Below are 23629 nucleotides of genomic sequence, written 5' to 3' on the forward strand. Positions count from 1 at the left end.
CATGGTAAGGGAAATGGCGATTCCTGGAAGTCTGTATATCCGGTCAGATCTACCTGGTATTTTTAAAAACATTCTCCAGGAGAGTCTGTAGGCATTCTATAAGGCATCTGCACCTTTCTCTCCAGTGCCTCAGGAGATCTTTCTCGGTTCCCCCTGCTGCCCTTTCAAACCTACTTTGCTGTTACTGTACTTCCGTTGCTCCCATTGTCTGAACTCATTTGTTGTCTTCTTGCCTAGATCTTTTGGGTAGATGCTTTGCTCATAATTACAGTCTGGTTCTTTATTGCAGGGTCACCATTAAACATAATCTTGAGATTTTCCTCAGCTCTATATCCTACCACTGAGGTTAATTACATCGCAATGTTTAGAGACAACTGTAGTTCCCAGGACTCAATCCATATTAAATGCAGAGAGTTCGGACAGATTACGTGACATGATCCTTAATGTTTGGTCTTTTTGTTTTGCTACTGTGATTGCATTGTATCAAAAATAATTAGCAATGGAGCAGCATCTTTAAGAACTTAGACTTTGGAATCAGGCAAACCTAGATTTGATTACAAGATCTGACGCTTAAAAGCGGCATATTTCTTGGAGGTGGTGATATGCAACCAGTGACGGTATCTGAGGAGCTCAGTTGACAGGCCTTAGGGCACACAAACTCAAGATCTCTCAGGAGGGGATGCCAGCAGCCCACTGCTGGCACCTCTGAGAGGCCAAAATGAGCCGGTTCTGGAAAGCCTTGAAAAATCTGTGGACAGAAGCTACTTTCTGCTAACAGAGTAGAGAATGATTGCTAAGGCAATGCTGGAAGCAAATGAACATGAAGTAATAAGTCCCTTTTGCCCTTTCTCTTGCCCCCCCGCCCCCCCCCCCAGCTCTTTCCAGTGCCTAACAGGAAATCAGCTGACAAAAGAGGGATGTGGTGTGCAGAGACCCAGCCCTGAAATCTCAATGCAAACTACAGGAGCTGGTTTGGGGGCTATGAGACAATAGCTTAAAAACTGACAACATTCTTACCAGGCCTCTATTGAGAAGGAAATTAGAGCAACCTTGTTTGTTCAAAATCTGTGACGTGAACCTGTCAAGAGGACTTGAGGCATCAGTATTATTTGATGGACCCAGTAGACTCATTTTCATATCTAGTTTTTGGGAAAAGAGACTCACTTGTTCCATCCAGTACAATTGTAATTACTATTTTTGCAGAAATAGAAGTCTGGGAAGCCACCAGGAGAGTGAAGCAACACAATTTGTTCTAAAGTGACTAATTTAAAGTTGATCACTATGACATGCCTCCTTAAGCTTGAGATGTTTCACACAATCAGGTTTTCAGTATTTTCATTAGCGTGATTTGCATAACCAAGATTTTATTGAATTTTTTGTAGAGGGTTCTATTGTAATGAAACCAACATAGCTATTAAAAGGATAGACCTGGGCTGATGAATAAATGTGATTTCATTGTATTTTATGTGATTGCACTGTAATTTCTTGCAGTAAATTTGACTTCTAAGGTATGTGTGTGTGTCCGTGTGTGTGTTTGTGTGTCTGTGTGTGTGTGTGAGACAGAGAATGAGAGAGAGAAAGAGAGAGAAAGGTATATAAGAATAGGGACCATTAAAATTGCCACAATTTTTTGACACAGCATAATACCGTGTGAATTTATAAATGAGGTTTCAGTTTGCAAAATGTCAAGGCTAGAATATATATATATATATATATATATATATATACACACATACATATAAATATATATGTGTATACATATATAAAGTTATATGTTTTTCATAATATTTAAAGTGATTAAGGAAAATGAATAAATATGTTTCAATATTATATGATGGTTGTATTTTGTGCAGTTATCTTTTATTTATTTATTTATTTTTGGCCACACCACACGGCTTGTGGGATCTTAGTTCCCCCACCAGGGATTGAACCCGCACCCTCGTCAGTGAAAGCGTGGAGTCTTGACAACTGGACGACCAGGGAATTCCCTGTATTCATCTTTTAGAAGGACATGCAGAAGCATCTTAAAAAGAGAAAAGCTATAACATTCAAATTATTTTTTTTCTTGCTATAACTTGATTGCTCTCATATTTTCTCTTATCATTTATATGCTATTACTGACATTTAGATCATTTATTTTGAAACATTGAGTAAAAATACTCAGTTTGATGTGAAAATTATATCCCGATTATTATTTTCTAATATCTATTTAAGTATTCCATTGGCTAACAAAAACAAATAGAATGAAATTCATTATCCAAAAATACAAGCAATATTGTCATCAGGGATGGATACATCAGATGGGATTGTGAATCTGCAGTCTAGAAATATGTACGTGAATTTTTTTCAGAATTAGAGCAAAAGCAGCCAGATGGAAATGACATGAGGAATTTGAGATGACACTATTAGAAGGAGCTAAGTTTTATTATTATTTTTTTTTACCATGTTCCCAAGAGTTTTTGTTTCATTTCATTTAGAGAATCCATTGGAGAATGTTTCAAGATGTAGAACCCTTTATATGTCAAGTGTCCCAAATGAAGTTGGAGCATCCACAATGAAATTTCTTCGTGTTGTGGTAAGATGAAATGTCTCTTAATATATTGTATTGGCCTTTGAAGAATGTGATGAGAAGTGTGTGTGTGTCTGTGTGTGCGTGTGTAAATAAAAGTTATGAAGGTTTGTAACCCAGTACGTAAGTTTGGGTTTCAAAAACGACTCTTTTGGGGCTTCCCTGGTGGAGCAGTGGTTGAGAGTCCGTCTGTCGATGCAGGGGACGAGGGTTCGTGCCCCGGTCCGGGAAGATCCCACATGCCGCGGAGCGGCTGGGCCCGTGAGCCATGGCCGCTGAGCCTGCGCATCCGGAGCCTGTGCTCTGCAACGGGAAAGGCCACAACAGTGAGAGGCCCACGTACCGCAAAAGAAAAAAACAACTCTTTTAAATTATTTTACCATGATTATTTTTTGGTGCCTTAAGAGGAGTGGAACACAATAGGGAACTCAAATTTGTTATTGTTAATTTCCTACTGTGTGTATGTATATTATTTATATTAGTTATTAAGTCAACAGAGCCGCCATAGGAAGTAGGTATTATTCTCACAGTGCAGATGTGGAAAATGGAAGTTCAAAGAAATTAAAACCTTGTCCAAGATGATGCAGCTAGTAAATGACACAAGAGTGATGTGATTCCCTGTTCTACTCTTTCTGCTGCCATGCTGCCTATAGCCCTTGTGATAGGTGAGGAGCCAAAGAATTAACATAGGTCTTGAAAGCAAGACCCTCAAATTTTAAACTGTTATTTAGAAAAGAGTCATAATTGCCTCCCCTCAAATAGAAAACCAAAGTGAAGGAATTTCTTTTATATTTTCACTACTCTTGAAAAGAGAAAGATTTCTGTAAGTCATTGACTAGTTACATAGATGATGGTGTTTCAAAGAAATTGAAAGTTATAGAAAAAATGGCATGAAAAATGTATGCTATAATTTTCCCATTCACCTTTGCTATAAAATGAAAAGCTGTTATAGGCTTCCTCTGAACAAATACACTGTCATGGCCGACAACATAGTTTAATGGAAATGATACCAATTCTTCCTTTACAGATAACTGGTATATGACTCAAGCAACTTGAGTCTCTTCCCTGTTCTGTTACTTATACTATGAGGTTGTTGCAAGATTCCATTGAAATAAGAGGTAACATATGGAAAGCACCTGTAATTCTGCCTGGCGCACTAAGATAGAATCCTTATCGAAGAATTGATGATGTGAAAGCTATCAAAAATAAGCTATTATTTTGTTGTAGTTCCATCCATAAAGACTTGTAATTAAAGAAATATGTGGGACTTCCCTGGTGGCACAGTGGTTAAGAATTCGCCTCCCAATGCAGGGGTCGCGGTTTGATCCCTGGTCAGGGAACTAGATCCCACATGCACTCAACAACTAAGAGTTTGCATGCCACAACTAAGGAGCCCACCAGCCTCAGCTAAGACCGGGCATAACCAAAAATAAATAAATAAAATTAAAAAAAAAAAAGAAATGTTTAATGTGTGAAAGATTCTCTCCATTCAACATTACTTAAAGTCAGGCTCAAAGGTAGTTTATTTAAATAGAATTGTTTGAGGTAATTGCAGATGGCTGATTGAAACCTTTAGAATTCCAGGATACTTTAGGTGCATTAATTTATAAATGACAATACGCAGGCTCTTTTGTTCTAGGGATTAAGCAGTACCATTGGATTTAGTTGATCTCGCTTTCTTACCTAAAAATTTTCAAACAACTTTTCCCTAGTAATTTCAAACTAGATGCCCACTGTGTCCCTGTGAGTCATATTTGCTTGGGCTATTCAACAGTGACACCTTGACAACCTATAAAGCATTCTCTCATGACCTTCATGCTTTCAGAGTCTTGCTTGTGTGTTGGTAATGATCAGCAACGTTTCTGTGGGAACAGATACCATGCCTGCAGTTGAAGGTTACTTTTTCACTTTGTATGTCGTGAAATGGAAAAATAAAACCAAACAACTTTCAATGTGAGATTCTGAGAAGAAGGCTTCAATCATCCTTGAGTTCCAATGTGTGTTTTCCCTCCTTTATAGTAGAGTAAGAGCCTATAAAATTAATGAATGCAATGAAGGTCTTCGACTAGAATCTCCAGCATAAGTAGACAAAGGCTCCCTTGGAGCACCATGGGAGGGGAATCTAGGCCATTCTTTACTTAAGCTATTTTCAATTAGTTTACATTCTGAAAACACCTGCAAAATTGTTCACATCCCTCCTATGCTGTATTACTTCTCAATTTAAGAGTTTTGCATTTGAACAGAGAGGCTGTTAAATAAATAATCCCAAATTCTTGCTTTACATCCAGTTTTGGATTGAGTCAAGATGTTGTTGTTTCTAAGGGATAGTGTTCTTTTCTTAGACCCTCATTTCTTTTTGCTTTTTCTCTGTAATAGCATGTATTTGCTTCATGTCTTGCTAACTTTAAGGTAGTGATCAAGTTACTTAACCTCTTTTCATCTCAGTATTATTCATCCTGATATGAGGATCATAAGAATTATATTGCAGATGTTTTCAGATTCACAAAGAATATGTGTAAATCACCTACTGCTTAGAACATTGCTGATGATTTTAAGTGGCAGCTTTATATCTAGATCTGCTTGTAGGTTGGACAACATGACTCTCCCAAATATTCATCAAGAATTCTTGGAATCTTCCAAAAAAGAACAAAATTGGTTTAAAAGATTGGGTTGACTCATGAAAGGGGTGTAAGAGGAAGCCTCAACTTGCACATGCATGCCTAACCAGGAAATTAAACATTTTATTCACAAATTATCAAGCCACAGAAAACAAATAGTTACCTTAGGTTTGTTCATATTACCTGTATGAGAATGTCCCTTTTCATGAGCTTTTTCGTATTTGTATCTCTAGTCCAACAGCTCTCAAGTTTTAGTGTTTACAAGAACATATAAGAAGGTGACAGAACAAATAAATTAAAAAATACTGTCCCAGTTAATAAGAACAGCAGTTCTGAGTTGGCTAATGTTTACTGAAAGCCTTCTAATAACCAGTTGCTTTCAGATGTATTAGTTTATCAAATCTTAATTCTAGTCCTTCTCAGTAGTTAATATCCCCATTCTACATATTAATAAAAATAGACTCATAGAAGTTACTGGCTCATCAGGCTATGAAGTTAGAAAATGATCGGGCCAGAACTCAATCTTGGCACCACATCGGTGTGCAACTGCTACATCTGCTTCCTAATCCTAGGGTAATTCAATTTTCCAGTCATGAAAGGCTTTTTTTTATGGCAGCCAGCAGCATAAGCACATATGGGAACAATCAGCCTGTATGTGTTTTGCTTAAGCTCCTGAACACTTAATTCACCATCACCCTCTGAGTTGGACTTTGAAAGGCATCAGTAGAGCAGACCTCTTTCGTCTGCTTTGTAAACTACTCAGAAAGAAATTTTCTGAAAAAACATTTCAAGTATTTTCTGTAGATTCTTGTTGTTTTTCACCAGTGTACTTATTGATTTGTATCAATTCTGCCATTTGCCTTTTTATCTAGGTTTGGCTAGATGTCTAAGTTCTCCAATGGGATATGAGCTACGATAATGTGTGCCATGTCCAGGTCATGTCCTTAAAGGGCGCATGTGCATGCTTCTCTTCCTTCTTCCTCTAGTAGCTTGGAAAATGAACGTGGGATGGGATGTCATGGTGAGCCATTTTGTATCATGTAGGCAAGGGCAATTGTCTGAAGGCAGAACAACATAGAAGCCTGGCTTTCTGGCTTAATTTATAGAGCAAAACAGTCCAGAATGGCTTTTCTACTAAATGGTGCATGGAAGACAAATAAACTTGTTTAGCCATCGCCATTAAGCTATTCTACATGACGGAAGATACACCCTAATGAATGAATGCATCCTTCGATAAATGTGTTAGCCATGACTGCCTGGCGTACTATGACTCCTTTGGGAAGTCAATCTTAGCCTGAAAAGAAGCACAGTTCCCTTAAATAAAGAACACTGTGGTGGCTTCCTAGATATACTTTATCTAGACTTTGAAGCATCTCACCTTGCCCCTCTTATTCCTTATACTATTCTCCTGATCACCTTCCTCCAGCTCTGTTTTCCTTTCAGCCCATCCCCTTCCAGAAAAATATATAAATTTGTCATTCTTTCCAACTCTCTTTGCTACTGCATTTATTTTTTATGCATTTACAATATCAAGGAGGCAAATATGAGACAATAGGAATAATGAACCCTGAGATGAACTTCAGAGTCCTAGCCCTGCTGAGAGACATTCAAAGTAAACTTAAAATACACACACACACACACACACACACACACACACACACACACACACACACACACACACACACACACACATACACACACACACACACCAGGCTATCCAAATAAAACTGTCTATAGTTACATTAAGTAGACTTCTTAAACTTCTGATACCTAGATAACAATGTCCAAATCTGCACAATCTGTAAGATTTTCTTCATTGTTCCTTGCCTCACCTGGCCTGTCCTCATTTTGCATTTAGGACAAAACTAAATTTTATTTTTGCACATTTTTAGTATGTCTCCTTGGATCTTTATTTTAGAGAAGATTTTAAATCTATATTTATTTTCATCATAGCCAAAGAAGGCATCTTATGGACACAGTGTTCTCCTAGCTTCACAGTCTAATCTGGAGTCACTCTTTTTAAACTGCAATTCTGGTACACAGAATGCTCTCTACTAAATGACTGGTTGGATGATGATATCAGCACTCAGTCCTAGACTGAGATCCCTTGGCTGTTTATCTTGCCTGTTAATACTACAGTTTGTGCACCTTCTGACTAACAGAGTGAATGCTTGGTATGTGCCTTAAAATATCTTATGGTTGCTTGGCTTCTGCAAGGCAATATTTTATCATTCTCTCTGTCACTCCCTCGATGGCTTCTTCTACCTCTGAGCATACTTGCTGGCAATTTCAACTCAATGGTCTACACATAGTATCTCATTTAATTCCCCTAAACCACTGAAATAAGTATAATGACCACACCTGAGTCACTGACTTAAGATTTATTTGTAGCAGACATTGTTTTAAGCAATCAGAAGCAAGGTATCAATTAAGCCTTCCAGTTACTCACTCTTTAATAGGGAAGATAAATAAGTTTAAAAAACCCCAACTTTTAAGTATAATAGTATAAAACTTAAGTCTTATCATCAGGGAGAAAACTGCTCAGTGTTACTAGAGGGAGAAGAAGGGCTAAGATCAGGAAATGTTTGAGAATCTACTTCAGTTGAATGCAGAAACATGAGGAGACAGATTTGGGCAGATTAAATGACTTTTCCATAATGTCACAGCTAGCTATTGGCAGAGGTTGGACAGGGATTCATACTCAGGTGATTCTGATGTCAGAGCCCATGCCTTGCTGCAGAGTTCTTTGGTTCTTAGCCATTGCTGTAATTGAATGCTGTTCACAAGTTAGTACCTCTTGCTGCCGACCCCCATCACTTATTCCATTTGCTTCTCAGTTATAGTTTTAACTTAGTAGTGAAGATGATATACAAATTTAGATATTTTTCAAGAAAATAACTTCTAAATCTTCAGTTTCTATATGTACCCTTTCCTGAAAGTGGTCCAGTTAAGGTTCTACTTATGGTCCACCGGTTCAATTCTCCACCTCCCCTTTCACAGTTATTCCTCTTTCACTTTACAGCACAAAGGCATGCTTCTCACTAGTGTCTTTACTTCTAATGGTATGCTCAAGGAAAAAAAGAAGAGGGAGCACCTTATTTCTTTCAGATGACACTGTCTTAATCTACTTGATGTCTGCCACTTACCCAGTCTTCTATTCATCTACCCCGACCTTCTTTCAGATTCCTTTCTAAAGATGGACACTTCAAGTATCTATATACCCAAGGTTTTAAGGAACATATATTTAAAGTATGTATCAATTATATAATAAGGCAGAAATTATATGCTTTGTAAGTATACAAACATATGCCAAATTTGTGTTTGATGTCAACTTTAATAAGGTGTGGGAGCATGTAGTATGTGTATGTGTGTGTGTGTGTGTGTGTGTATGTGTGTTACAAAATATTTCAAAGACAAATACATTTAAAGACCTCCTCCCAAGTGTTCTTTCTCTGGGAAGCTGCTGAGAGTGGATAGGAGGACACATATTCCCAGGTCTCCATCATTCCCCAGGCTCTCTACCTCCAAGCATTTTCAGGCTTATTCTCAAGGTTGTTGGATATTTGCCTCTTGGATAATGCAAGCGTTAGCAGTCAACTCTTTGAAGATAAATATCACCCAAATATTTTGCAATGCTGTTATTCTCTAGTTGATTTTACCACCATTTTTTTCAATGAAGAAATTAATAGGTAATATATAGGCCATTAATTTTATCTGAGTTAAAAATTTTGATGCTTATAATAGGTTTCAGGACTTATGTATTAAATGAATGAATAAATGAATGAAAGGTTTATCTAATGTAGAAAGCAGAGTGATAAGAGTTTTAGCTATTTCTTGAAAATATGAGAGATTTATACTGTTATATTTATACATGTTTGTCTAGTTTTGAAGATTTATTTTCTGATTTAGGGAATTTACTTTATTCTGCCTGAGCTTATCACACAGTATTAGATAATTTAATTGCACAGTATCATTACCGTGTAAGTACCAAGGAGGCATTTGTGGTGTTGTCATTATCTGTTGCTCCAAGCTGTATCACACAATCATTGAGAATGAGAGAAAAGCGTTTCTTCTCAATTTTGAAAAATGACAGTAAAATTGTGATTGCAGCATAATTAAATCTGTGTATCTAGATACTAATAAATGCCCTGCTGTCCTGGAATTCAAAAGAAGTGTCAGGCCTTGTCTGGCACTGGTCACAGTCTCTAAACTTTTTTTTATAGCTTTTGTAGCTGATGACTAGCTTGGCAGCTTTCAAGAGACTTTTGCCACTTTATATCCATACTAAACTCCATTACTGAATCAGCTTATTTTCCTTTAACTTTACTTTTCCTTTCTTTCTTTTTTCACTTTCTTTTCTCTCTCTCTTTTTTCTGGTTTGTCTTGTGTGTGTACATGTGAAGGGGGAGTGGTGGTAATTTGGGGTAAAGAGGTAAATATGAGTGTTCCTTCTTAAGATGCATTAGTCAATTTTCTTCTTTTCAGGGGCATTTAAAGCAGAAAGTGCATGAATAAAATTAATTGCATAACTCTGTAGACACCTGTGAAAATCTTGACATGTTCAGGCCCTATAATTGGCATTGTATATTCACAGTACGTTTTGCAAACAGTAGGAGCACAGGCTGCCTGAGAGCTGCCTGTTAAAAAGGGGCAATCTGTAGGAATGGAAGGTCTGTCAGCAATCCTCATAGTTATAGAAGCCACTAGCCAGAGTCTCACAAAACCTCCTTCCCCATTCTGATTTCTTACACATATACACATACAAAGTTTTAGGGCCTATTTTATTTTATTTATTTATTTTTAAAAATTTATTTTTAAATTTATTTTATTTTTGGCTGCGTTGGGTCTTCGTTGCTGTGCGCTGGATTTCTCTAGTTGCGGAGAGCGCAGGCTACTCTTCATTACGGTGCACGGGCTTCTCATCGTGGTGGCTTCTCTTGTTGTGGAGCACAGGCTCTAGACGCACAGGCTTCAGTAGTTGTGGCTCGGGGGCTCTAGAGTGCAGGCTCAATAGTTGTGGCACACGGCCTCAGTAGTTGTGGCTCGCAGGCTCTAGAGCACAGGCTCAGTAGTTGTGGCTCACGGGCTTAGTTGCTCCACAGCATGTGGGATCTTCCCGTACCAGGGCTTGAACCCATGTTCCCTGCATTGGCAGGCAGATTCTTAACCACTGTGCCACCAGGGAAGCCCAGGGCCTATTTTATGCTTTCATTAGCCATTGCAGTCTTGCTGAATGTCTTGACATATTGCCAGAGTAAAACCGCTGTGTTAGTTAAGATGATACTAGCTTCAATAACCATCAAACCCCAAAATGTCTAATAGTTTGAACAGAATAGACTTTTATTTTAGTCATTTAAAGTCAAAAAAGGTGGCTGCTCAACTTTTATTCGAGCAGAGATTCAAAACTCTGGGCTCCTTCCATCTCGTGGCTGGCTATTTTCAAACTGTGACTTCCAAGACCACCGTACTTAGTTTCATTTAGCAGGTAGAAGGGAAAAAGGCATAAGGAAAACTAGTGGGGGTTTTATGGGCCAAGCTCAGCAGTGGTGTTTCACACTTTCACTCAAGTTCCATTGGCTAGAACTCGCCAGTGAATGGAGGCTGGAATATAGAGCCTACCTGTGTGTCCAGGAAGGAAAAAACACAGTTTTGGCAAATAGCTAACCAGCAACATGTAAGATTTTGAAACTGCAGTCATGAGTCCTCGTATAAAGGGGAAGAAGATGACCAAAAGCAGAGGCAGACACAAGGCAATGGAGAAATTATAAAATGTAACACAGTACTTCATAAGTGATTTTTATAATTATATTGATCTTCTCAAGCAGAGTGAAAAATGCTGATTAGTTTTGCAACTACTGACAAGTTAAACACAGCTGCAAGCAATGCTGGGTCCCACTAATAAAGAGAGCTTAATTCTTATAAAGGCTGAAAGACAAGTTGGTCCTTTTATTCTACACTGGGTTGTAAAGGACTACAGGTCAATAGAGGTAACCACCACCTTTTGTCTCAGAAAAAAATCAGAAGGGTGGGGATAGAAATGCACTGCAGTCATTCATTTATCCCACACACATTTCTTAAGTACCTTCTGTATACCAGATACGATACTTAGCCTTGAAGATAGAGAAATTAGTAAGATAAAACTTTGCTCTCAAGACCTCACATGTGAGTGGGAGAAGGAAACCTATAAACTAATAACCAATTATGTTATCATAGTTAAAATTCTGTGAAGTCATAGTTGAAGGAGTGATTACCTCTGCTTAGAGGTATCCGGGAAGACCGCGTAGAGGAGATGCTATTTAATCTGGTGCTGGAAGTATGAGTCTTTTCAGACAGAAGAGACACTTTTAGGGAGCATTAAACCCATGATTAAATATATGAAAAAGCATGGTAGCTCAGGGTTATGAAAGAACATGGGATGAGCAGAAATAGGACATTTTTTGCATTTCTGGAAAATAGAGGCTTTGTAACAGGATGTAGCCATCTGGGGAAGCCAGTTGTGAACAGTGGCTTCAGCCTCAAGGGTGAATGAAATCGTAGGTCTTTGAATGAGGTCCTAGCAGAGGAAAGAGTAAATGATATCCGTGTATGTCACTTCTTCTCTGTCAGCCCTCTTAGAGTCTTCTAACTGCCTTCTAACTATAGTCCATAAGGCACTCCTCCTCACTCACCCCCATGGTCACTCTTTCTGCACCATATGTGTTCCCAGGGAATTATAAAAGGAATACAGCTACACAGATAGAATTTGCTGAAATAAGTGCAGGAAGATAATGAAAATAAAACACAGTTTCTTGTCTTTAAATATAAGTTGTCTTTACATAAATGTGATGGAACACAGTGTCCTGCTGTTTAGCAGTCCCTACTTGGTGTTTCAATTTCTGCCTGAGATGTCTTCTTGATTAATGTTATATATTCTAGGAAAACAGGTTGGGCAAAGTCATGGAGATGTGACTAGTATAATATATGTTATACTGTATAGTTTATGCTACTTATAGTAAATTGTGAGAGGAGAGAGATGATGAATTGAAGAAGGGATAATTAAGCAAAAGGAACCAGAATTTAGAGATTTGGAATATTGTCTGCCTATCCACATTGCAAAAAATGAGAAAGTATGTTTTGGTGAGAACACCAAGAGTATGGCTGGACAATCACCTCATGAAGAGATTATCCATGGAGTTCATCAGCTATCTCAGCAGAAATCAGGAACAGAGATGGGATTATATCAGTATAGACACTGTCTGCCAATTTGGACTAAAGGGAATAGAAACCCTATGAAATAAAGGATTTTGGACTTGGGGATTCTACAGGACGAGACAATAGAGCTATCCACTATCCAGCTGAGAATGTGTCTTATCCTTCAGGAAAAGAGAAGAATGACCCTGAGGGTGATTCAGAGATCAGCCCAAACCGAAAGGAAAAGGCTGCTACCCATGGCCAAAGGGGTAGGGCCTCCACCCAGGGCCCAAGGGCAGACGGGGTAAGACCTCTGCCCCAGTGGGACTGTCTACCCAGCTGGACCTGGAGGGCAGAGCATAAAGCTAAAGAGGATTATTCTCTAGCCTTAAGAACTAATGAAATTTGCCTTGCTAGATTTTGGACTTGCTTGGAACCCCTCACTCTTTTCTTCTTTCTGATATGTCCCTTTTGGGATGGTAATATCTATCCTATGTATGTTCCCCCACTGTGTTTTAGAAGCACATAACTTACCTGGTTTCATAGGTTCACATCTGGAGAGGCATTTTTCCTTAGGATGAATTATACCTAGAGTCTCACCCATACCTGTTTTAGATGATATTTAGGTAAGACTTTGGACTTGGAGGTGATGCTGGAAGATGATTTAAACCTTTTGGGGCTATTGGGATGGGATGAATGTATTTTACATGCCAGAAGAACATGAATTTGGGGGGAACAGAGGGCTGAATATTACAGACTGACAACATTCCCTCAAAATCCATAAGTTGTAGCCCTAACCCTCAACGTGACTGTATTTACAAATAGACCCTTTATGGAGTTAATTAAGGTTGAGGTCGTAAGGGTAGGGTCCTAATCCAATAGGACTGGTGTTCTTCAAAGAAGAGAAAAAGACACCAGATGGGTCAGGAAAGGCTGAATGAGGACAAAGTGAGAAGGTGCTGGTCTGCAAAGCAGGGAGGAGGCCCTCATCAGAAATGGAATCTGCCAGAACCTTGATCTTGGACTTCTAGCCTCCAGAACTGTGAGAAACTACATTTTGTTGTTTAAGCCCCACAATTTGTGGTATTTTGTTATGATAGCCCTAGTTGACTAATACAGTGTGTTCATATGTGACTGACCAGTTATATCATGATGATAATAATAGTTTATCATATGTCAGATAATATATCAAACCCCATATATATATATTATCTCATTAATACCTTCTTTAAAAACCTTTGGTGATAGTTTTTATTATCACATTTTTACAGATTAAGAAATTCAGGTCAAACAGGAAAATCACTGTCTTCAAACAGTGAACTCATTGTTATTCCACTGTAGTTTGGTTCAGTGTGACCATATGCAAAGAGCTTAACTTCTCTGAGTTTTAGTTTCATTGTTCATTAAGTGATGATTTTATGTTTGCTGCCCTCTTCAGAGGGTTATTTGCAAGGCTTAAATAAAATGACTTAAAGCAAATCCATTATTTGTATTCTGGTCATGAATATCTTTATCAGCATCACTATCAAATTTTGGTGACTTTCTTTTGCAACTCAAATCACTGACTTTTCACAAGACTTTTCTCAAGACATCCCGACACGGTTTCTTCCTTTAGAATTCCTATGTAGGTTTTTGTTCTGACTACTGACTTGTCGTTAGAAAAGGATTTGAACATAAGGCTGTTTTTAATGACATTCTTCTTTTCAGATGGTGAAAGAAGATTGGTTTCCCAATGACTTTATTGAATTTATACCTGAAGGGTATTAATAGAAATATTGTGAAAACTTATTTTTATTGAATAAAGGGATTGAACCATGAAATAAATTTATAGATCTTAGTATTAATCATATTCGTGTTGACCACCATGCCTTTTTTTCTCCCTTGCTATCTGTTGTTTTTCTAACAAAATCTAGCGGTCCCTCTTTTCCCATGTAACAATAGCTTTTTTTTTTTTTTTAATACTTCAGGTTGACCTTTATTTCAGCAGGTTTTCTAACTAGAGTCAAAGATTTCAATTTTTGGCAAACATCTGAATTGTAAGGTAATCAGAAAGCTTAACAATAAGAAGTAACTTTCAAAGATGTTAAAACAATAATGCAGATTTTAAAAGAACTCACACATTATAATTAACTCCTTTTTGCCTCCAGGACATACAGTCCTTAGCCAACTTGATTTAGATAACAGCTGCTGATTGCTTTTTACCAAATAAAAGTGAATAGACCTCTCACTATGCATATTTTGACCCCCATCATCATGCATATGAATATATTAAGAATTTAAGTATTTTCAGTTATTATACAAATATAAAAAAGGAGTTCAAGTGTTTGTATCCATCAAGGTTTATCATATTGTATTATTTAACTTTTATATTGCTTCTTTCCTCCTGTCCCAATCAAAATCTTTTTCTATTATCTTAACTATAGGAGAGCCACAAAATAGAAGAAGAAAAAAAAAAAATAGGTCATATAACAGAGTACTTCACCAAGAGCCCTTTTTAGCACAGAATGTTTTGACAGTTCCGTTTTTGAGATTACCAGTAAGGATAAAAGGGGGGGGGGGGCATGATGTTATCATATTTGAATGTCCTCATAATTGTAAAACTATTGGGACATTTGAAAAATTATCCTTTAACGTGTCAATCCCTTTCTTCATGTCAGTTGCTGAAAACGTCTAGGAATTTGTAGGTCGTAATATATCATCTTTTGTATTTTTTTTTTGTGTGTGTATTTAATCTTAGAAAAAAAGTTATTTTTAAAACAAAAACTAGAAACCAGTGTTAAGGAGGGGGACATTTTCCCCTCTACACTTACTGAATGCTTATGGATGGACTAATGATAATACTTAACACAAGACACATTAACAGGAGAAAACAAATTTTAATTCATGCACAGAGATAGGTCTCATAAAAATGGGACCTAAGAAGTGGCCAAATCAGGCAGCTTTTATACTTTTTAGACAAAGAAACAATAAATTTGTGAGGAATTGACAGGACAAAGAAACTTAGGATTCAGATGCTTAATTAGTGAAGAATCTAAACAGAGTTTGGACTTGGGGTAGTAAATTAAAATAACAAGGTTTGTTCATATAGGATTCTAGGCTTGAATTCCTTGTCCCCAGTTATAAGAGTATCCTTCTACCTCCAGATGCAGGGAATGTACCTTTCATATGAGAGATTTATTTCCTGCTTTCAGGGAGACAGAGAGGAGGGTCAGAGTGTCCCTCTTGCACTGGCCATTCCTTAAGTAATTTTAATTCAAAATAATCAATAATGCCATTGAGGCACATTTTGGGGTGGCCAGGCCCTGGGTCCCAACACCAGTATTGATGAATATCATTCTCTTGGATTTTTGACCAGTTTCTCTTAAAGAAAGATAATTATAAAGCAATGGTATAATTCTTTAGCAAAATCAAAATCAGTATCAAACCTCAGATCTCAGAAAACAGAGAACATTCCAGTTCAAATGGACCTCATTGTTATCATGATGAATTTATTCAGCAGACAATAGCTCCATTACCGAAGCAATCTGAACTAATCTGAAATTGAATCACCTCTTGCACAAACATTGGGGAAATTGAAGCAATTTTAGATTAAAACATATAAATATCATGCTGTAAACTTTAAATTGAATTCAAAATAAATTGAACTCTTTATTGTCTTACTTTTCATGTTTTACCTTGTTTATCCCTTTGTTGCAAAGAGCAAGTTACAGGAAGGTTTGGTTTTTTGGGGGGTTTTTTTTGTTTTTTTAACGTGTGAAAGTGTATACTGGAATACCAAATACAAATATCTAGAATAAAAGCTATATGATTTTTTTAACAATTGAAATTATTTCCTTCTCCTTTAATACAGAAAATTTCATTTTTATCATACTCAGCATGAAATTGTTTACAGCTTGTGACAGAATGGAAGAGACATAAGCCCTTGACCTCAAAGTTATTAGTCAATATGTCAGTCAAAGTCAATTAAAGAAGATGCACAAAAGTAGACATTTATCTGATGGACCCTCCTAGCTCACATTAGTCATTTAGAGGCTCTTTCTGAGCGACTCATTAGCTTGTCTATTGTAAATGACGGCCTACATCTGGGCATACTGCCTTTAGGTTCTATTTTGCTGAAGGATAGTGTTCTATTGAAAGACAGCCATGTTGATCAGCATAAAGCAATGTAATCGGAGTTGAAAGTCATGTGTGGGACAAAAATGATTCAAAGAGAAATAAAACATGTTTCAGTAACCAAATTCAGCTACTTATTAAAAGAGTTGACATCTTCAGAGAGCTAAATGTATTTTTCTCCCCAAATCTTCATGAAACGGAGCAGGGCCCTATGGTCATTGCCCCCCATACCTCAGCCTGCCTTTGTGGAAAAACTTTAGCCAAAAAATAAGTTTAATCTTTCTCTCTAAGTGAGAAAATACAGAAGCAAAGAAAAGCAAACAGGACAAAACAAAAATAGTTTAGTCAGTAAGCAAAGTCAAGGACCTTTAGTTCCTTCTCAAGGGCTCTAGACAATATTCGGAGCCATACCCTGTGAGCTGTCTTGTAGATACTGAAACCCCCACCAGGTAGAAGAAGGTAACTACATGATGACCAGACTGTAGCCATGACATAAACTGCCACCATTCCAAGAATTGGCCTTAAGGAAATGGGAACAAACCTACCCAGGAACTGAAGATTAACTGTGCTTAAAACAATCAGAATGATGCTAACAGACCACCGCAGGACCAATTTCAAGTTGACTGTCAGAGCTGACTGTGCTGTTTCTGCATGTAGCCCCTCCCTCTGTCTGTAAGTCTATAAAAGCTCTTGCCCACTGTTTGTCAGTGTAGGGGAGACGGCCTTTGGACAGAAGTCCAGCCTGCCCTACCCCCTCTCAGTGGCAGGCATCCAAAATAAAGCAAACTTTCCTTTCCACCAACCTTGCCTCTTTATTGGCTTTCTTTTTTTTAACATCTTTATTGGAGTATAATTGCTTTACAATGGTGTGTTAGTTTCTGCTTTACAACAAAGTGAATCAGCTATACATATACAGATATCCCCATATCTACTCCCTCTTGCATCTCCCTCCCACCCTCCCTATCCCACCTCTCTAGGTGGACACAAAGCATGGAGCTGATGTCCCTGTGCTATGCGGCTACTTCCCACTAGCTGTCTGTTTTACATTTGGTAGTGTATATATGTCCATGCCACGCTCTCACTTCATCCCAGCTTACCCTTCCCCCTCCCCATGTCCTTAAGTCCATTCTCTATGTCTGTGTCTTTATTCCTGTCCTGCCCTTAGGTTCTTCAGAACCATTTTTTTTTTTTTTTTAAGATTCCATATATATGTGTTAGCATACGGTATTCGTTTTTCTCTTTCTGACTTACTTTACTGGTGAGCAGCAGGGTTATCAACTTTAGGTTACATTCACATTGGCCAGGAAGAACTGTTACACTCCTGTCAGTCCTCCCCTTCTCTTCCCCCACAAAATATTTCTACATCCTCATAAAATCAGTGGTGCCTGCCTGTAGACCTACTCTATATCCCCATCAGACTTCTGGCCATGTAGCATGCACTATATTGTCTTCTGCTGTCATCTTGCTGATGTCTGCAAACAGAGGAATAAATTCGTTGACACCAAGACATATGTTTAGAGATGGCTAGTGATGGGTTAATAAAGAGTTCTTGTGCAAGTGGTGGATGAGGCTAGAGACTCAGGTTTAAAGAGAGGTTTTTAAACCTTGCAAAGGCATTTGGGCTTAAACGGAGGGCTTTGGGGGAACTCTGTGAAGCAGAGGAGTGGCATTTGGGAATTATTTTTTAGAAAGACCCCTCTGGCAGTAATATGGGGAATAGTTTGGAAAGAGGTAACTAAAGGCAAGTAAATTGTGTAGGAGAAAGTTGTAATTATGTATGTGAGAAGTAATTAGGGTCTAAAGTAAAGCAATAGCAATGGAGAGTAATGGAGAGTAAATAATATTGTTGAGAAGTATCTGGGTGATACATTTATAAAGTTTTGTGACAAGATGTTGGGCAGGCCAGTGAGGTAGGGAAAGAAAAATGGATCCCTGGTTCTCGATTTAGTTTAGAACACTCTAGGAGGAAACACTATAGGCTTAGTTAGAGAAAGGTTAAGTTGGGGGAGGAGTTTGTTAAACAACTAGTGGAAATATTCTGGAACTCTGGAAGTTCTGAATAGAGGTAAAGATTTGAAAGTACCTATGTCATTGGATTTCTCTGAGTATGAAGTGTGATAATGTCTCTAACATGCTTAACACGGTGTCTTAAATACAGTAAGTGCTCACTCAATGGGAACTGTTGTTCCTGGTGATGAAATGAAGAATGTGAATATTTTGATTGGTCTAGGATGGACGTTTGTCTCCAGTACTGAATCAGATGGATGAGGGCTATAGAGAGAAAGAGTGGAGGCTATAGGAAGTGATGATTAAAATGATGGGTTCTGAGAACTATGCTACATCATAAATTAAGGGAAAAATGGCTTCTAGACTGCCAGAAAAAGGAATGGGTGTTCATAAATACATCTTGAATATGGTACATTCTTGCTTCATGAAAATCTATCACATTGCCAGGTCCTCCTCCAGCCTTTTCTTTTCTTAAGCACCTATTTGGTTTATATTGGCCTCATTTGTCAGCATTGCCTCAACATAAAAACCTTTTGTATTTGACATCACTGACCAATAGTATACTTGATAATCAGTTATATTCTAGCCCTATGTTTCCTCAACCTAACCTTGGGGCCAAACAATTAACAGGTGATTTTATACTGTGCCATGCCTCTGACAGGAGTCTTCATTTTTCTTCACTTTAGCCTATGAACTGCGTGACCACTGACAAAACACTAGGCTGTTAAGCACAGTCATGTAAAGTGCAGCCCCAGACCACAGCAGCACACCTGTATTGGAAAGAAGTGAGGCCAACTGGTGTCTTCTTGTGTTGCAAATTTGTGTGATGGCGATGAGAAGCTCAGTAGCTGACAAAATGGATTGTACCTGCCCAGATGGAGTCAGAAATGCTCATGGAGGTGTTGTAAAACAAGCTTCTAAACAGCAGAGACACTGAACTGTCTTCAGGGAAATGAAAGGGAACTGCAAATTAAGCATGGCACAGTTATTCACTGTTTTATATTAGTGTCTCTGACTCCTATAAATGCTGTTTAGGGTTTTCCCATGCTCAAACCTGTCATTTAATCTGGAATGATGTCCTTACATATTTGAGTCATTTTGAAAACTTACTGTAAAGGATCTGACATCCATACCATAGTGTATATGTCTGGGGACATGGTGGCAGTTTATTTGCCACTGCAAGTTTAATCTATATCAACATGTATCTAATTTATCATGCAAAATGAAATTCCAGGAGTTTTCTTCCTCCTCAGTGTTACTAAACAATCTGAGTTCTGCCAGAAGAGGGAATGGCTCATGTGGAAAATATTTAATTGCCTGCATTCATGTGACTGGAGTGTTCTGAATGTAAAACAACATATAATGAAAAGCAGTGAAGTAATATTGCCAAGAAACCTCTTCTCACAGGTGATTTTCTGATCCAAGACTCTCTGAAAGCACACGGGGCTAGTGGTCAGAGGCAGTGAGGCCTGGTCTTAAGTCTGCCATTAGTTATAGCCACATGAACTTAAGCTCTCTCCCTCCATTCCAATCTTCTCTCTCTTCTGCCCTCTTCCCTTCTTTCCTTCCCCCTTCCTCCCATCTTCACTCCCTCCCTCCTTCCCTCCTCAATCATTTCCAAAGTCTCTGCTATATACTAACCTCATGTTAGCCACTGAGATACAAAGATAAAAGATACTTCTGCCTTGAAAGAGTATTGGGGAAGATTGGGTGGGCGTCTGATCTTGTGACTCAGGTCCCTTGCAGTTCTGATATTCCATGATTTTCTCCTGTTCAAATCTTACCATACAGTCAATGTCATTCTTTTATTTGATTACTTGGAGAAAATGAATCTTGGATCAGGGTCACATAGCTGGCTTGCAAGAGGCATTAGAATATTCCATAAATATTTACTGAGCACTACTGTTTGCCAAGCATTGTACGGGGGGATCATCACAGAAATAAGCACTAAGTGAAATAAGAGCACAGAGGAGGACCAACCATTCTCTTAGGAATTCGAGTGAGGGTTTCAGGAGAGTTGAGGTCTAAGTCCATTTCTGAAAGATGAGTAGGAGTCAGGCAGACTCAAGAGCTGGCAGGCTGGGGAAGGAGTAGCTCTGGTGCATAAGAGGTAAGTGAAGGACCTTCAAAGCAGAGAAGAGCTATTGGGAGTGCAGACTGTGTTTGTCTGGCATGCCTGCATCACAGAGTGAACAGAGGCAGAGCACGGATGGATGACCTTGATGTTGATGTAGAGAAGAAGCCATGAGGAGCCATTCAGAGGAGTTCGGGCTTTATCTTGAGGACACGGAAGGATTTTAAGCAGATCTTGCATGATCCGATTTGCATTTAGAGTAATAATTAATTTTAAATAAAAACTATCTTATGAGAATGGCATTAAGGGAATGGGGTAGAGATCAGACATTTATAAATTAGTTCCTTCTCAGCAAGATAACCTTATGATTTAGGTATGGATCTTAGTCTCAATCTCAGGAATGCTAAAACTTACTTTCTGTAGCTCACATAATTTGTATTCTGAACTTGTATTTCCCCAGGCTGGAAAAAGATTAACTTAAGTCATTGGTAGAACGTGAATCCTTCCTCAGCTCTGCAGGTTATACCACGACGCCCAGATTTCCACTGCACCATGCTGTCGCAGGGGAAAGAAATGTGGCAGATGGCCATTCGTTTATGCAGATATTGAAATATCCATAGTGTCTTCTGCATAGTTCCTGCAGTTTTCAGCAGTCAGACTTGGAGACTGAGGCTGTTTGCTGAGGCCTTGTGTTGAGGGCCTCTGGTGGGTCCTTGGCTGTTTTGGGTGGCTGCCCACCTGATGAAGCTGTGGGTACCTGTGCTCAGGATGTGGAGTCTTCGTACCATACCTCTCCTCTCTTCAGCCAGCCCAGTTGAAACACTTAAGCCTGAGGTTAACTTTTACTTCCTTGGTGTTTCTTCCACTCTGCTTTATATGATACTCTTTTATCCTTTCTACATTCAGTAAACACTTTCAAGTCTCTTAAGTATTCAAGTTTTTGAAAAACAAAAGCCAGAAAGAACCAAACACTACTTGGGCTTTCCCATGTGGCCGGTACATCCCTGAGTCAGTGAGGTGCAGAGAAGACAACCTGAATTGGTGTAAAAGTAAGGAAAACACAGGCCGAAGAACACAAAACAAACCAAATCTCTCAAAAATCATGCAGCTTCACCTGCTTTGTACACTCTTTTCTCTCTTGCTTTCTAAACTTCTTCCACTGAATGTCTCAGTTTACAAACAGTCTTGGCTTTCAATGATCTTACTTAATGAGTGTTTCCTTCCTGGAGTCCTCAGTGCTGGCCTATTCATATTTGCTGATTCAGTTTTTTGATCTTCTCCCCACACCAAAGTGTACCGCCTCGAACCAGTCCCCAGTATTACAGAAGCTCACTTGAGGATAGCATGCATGCAGGGATGGTTGCACTGCCTAGAAGTCACTGCACACCAAGGCAATTCTTAGTTTCTTCATCATGAAGTGAGGGGATTTCAGTATGTCATAGCAAAAGTGCTCTCTGGTTTGAAAAATATTAGGATTCTAGGACTCTCTTCTTAATGATTTCCCTACTGCCATGGAAACCCTTTCCCCCTACCCACTCTGTTTTTCACGTCCTGGCCAGTGCAAAACTCTAGGGAATGTAAGTTTGCACTCTCACACCTTTGTTTAACAGAGAGATAGAAGTACTCAGTGTCTGAGTGAGGGCCTGCATGGGAGCCTCTAAATCTGTGTGGTGGGAAGTTCTATGGCATTTTTTGCTGCTATAGTTCAACTACTTTATGAACCAAATAGGCCTTTGCAACCGACTTGAAACTTACGTATGACATGGTTTTTCTATGGAGAAATGAGTCTGTGTTTTGAATAATCACACTACACATTTCTTACTCAAGTCCGGAACTGCTTATACTTAAGATTCTCTGAACAGCTCTGCAGATTTAATGATGAGCCTACCTGTGTTTCCTGCCAGAAATAAGAAGCAGATTGTTGGGCTTCCCTGGTGGCGCAGTGGTTGAGAATCCGCCTGCCAATGCAGGGGACACGGGTTCGTGCCCCGGTCGGGAAGATCCCACATGCCGCGGAGCGGCTGGGCCTGTGAGCCATGGCCGCTGAGCCTGTGTGTCCGGAGACTGTGCTCCGCAATGGGAGAGGCCACAACAGTGAGAGGCCCGCGTACCACAAAAAAAAAAAAAAAAAAAAAAAAAAAAAAAAAGCAGATTGTTTTTGCCATTACTGAATATGTTTTCTTCCTTTTCTGTTTTCAGTAGAATGTCCAATAAGTCAATCTGTTTTACAATTTAAAGTGGAGTGTTACTTTTTGAGAGCAAGATAAAAAAAGATCCACAAAAAATTTGCTCACCCTTTGATTTGGTGATCTCATTTCTAAAAAAAATCTATCCTGGGCTTCCCTGGTGATGCAGTGGTTAAGAATCCGCCTGCCAATGCATGGGACACGGGTTCAAGCCGTGGTCTGGCAAGATCCCACATTCCATGGAACAGCTAAACCAGTGCACAACTACTGAACCTGCATTCTAGAGCCTGTGAGCCACAACTACTGAGCCCACATGCCATAACTACTGAAGCCTGCATGCCTAGAGCCCATGCTACGCAACAGGAGAAGCCACCGCAATGACAAGCCCATGCACCACAACGAAGAGTAGCCCCTGCTTGCCGCCACCAGAGAAAAGCCAGCGCACAGCAACGAAGACCCAATGCAGCCAAAAAATAAATTAATAAAATAATAAAATAAATAAATTTATATATTTTAAAAAATCTATCCTAAGAAAATAATCCCAATGTAGAGAAAGCTATATTTACCAAAACACCCAAGAAAGGACTATAATTTAGTTAATTATTTCCCCAAAAGGGACAGTAGGGTGATGGTAAAATATAGCCCTTTATTTAATGAAATTGTATGAAATTATAAAAATGATACTTTGGAAGACAGTGGTGTTATGCAAAGTCTGAAGTTGTATTCATATGATACAGTTAAATTTTAATTTTAAAACGACTGGAAGGACATACTTCAAAAAAACTGTTACTTTACAATAATGAGATTATTAGTGTTTTCCCTCTACTTTCTAAGTATTTCAGTATCACATTTATAATTAAATATAAACAAATAAATGTTAAACATATTATAA

At 38.6% G+C, this 23629-nt stretch overlaps 1 protein-coding gene across 12 annotated transcripts in view; it reads left to right on the top strand.

Moving 5' to 3' along the window:
* Positions 1–23629, top strand: part of LINGO2 (leucine rich repeat and Ig domain containing 2) — a 1237500-nt gene that overhangs the window by 263053 nt on the left and 950818 nt on the right. For 11 of the 12 annotated variants that reach the window (XM_067041380.1, XM_067041378.1, XM_067041375.1 and 8 more), the window contains exon 2: positions 2478–2575. The exons of the other annotated variant lie outside the window; for it this stretch is intronic. The gene's annotated coding sequence lies outside the window, so the exon portion shown is untranslated. The remainder of the gene's footprint in view (positions 1–2477; positions 2576–23629) is intronic. 12 annotated transcript variants of the gene reach the window in all.

The sequence above is a fragment of the Kogia breviceps genome, chromosome 8, assembly GCF_026419965.1.
Source record: "Kogia breviceps isolate mKogBre1 chromosome 8, mKogBre1 haplotype 1, whole genome shotgun sequence".
NCBI classification, from domain to species: domain Eukaryota; kingdom Metazoa; phylum Chordata; class Mammalia; order Artiodactyla; family Physeteridae; genus Kogia; species Kogia breviceps.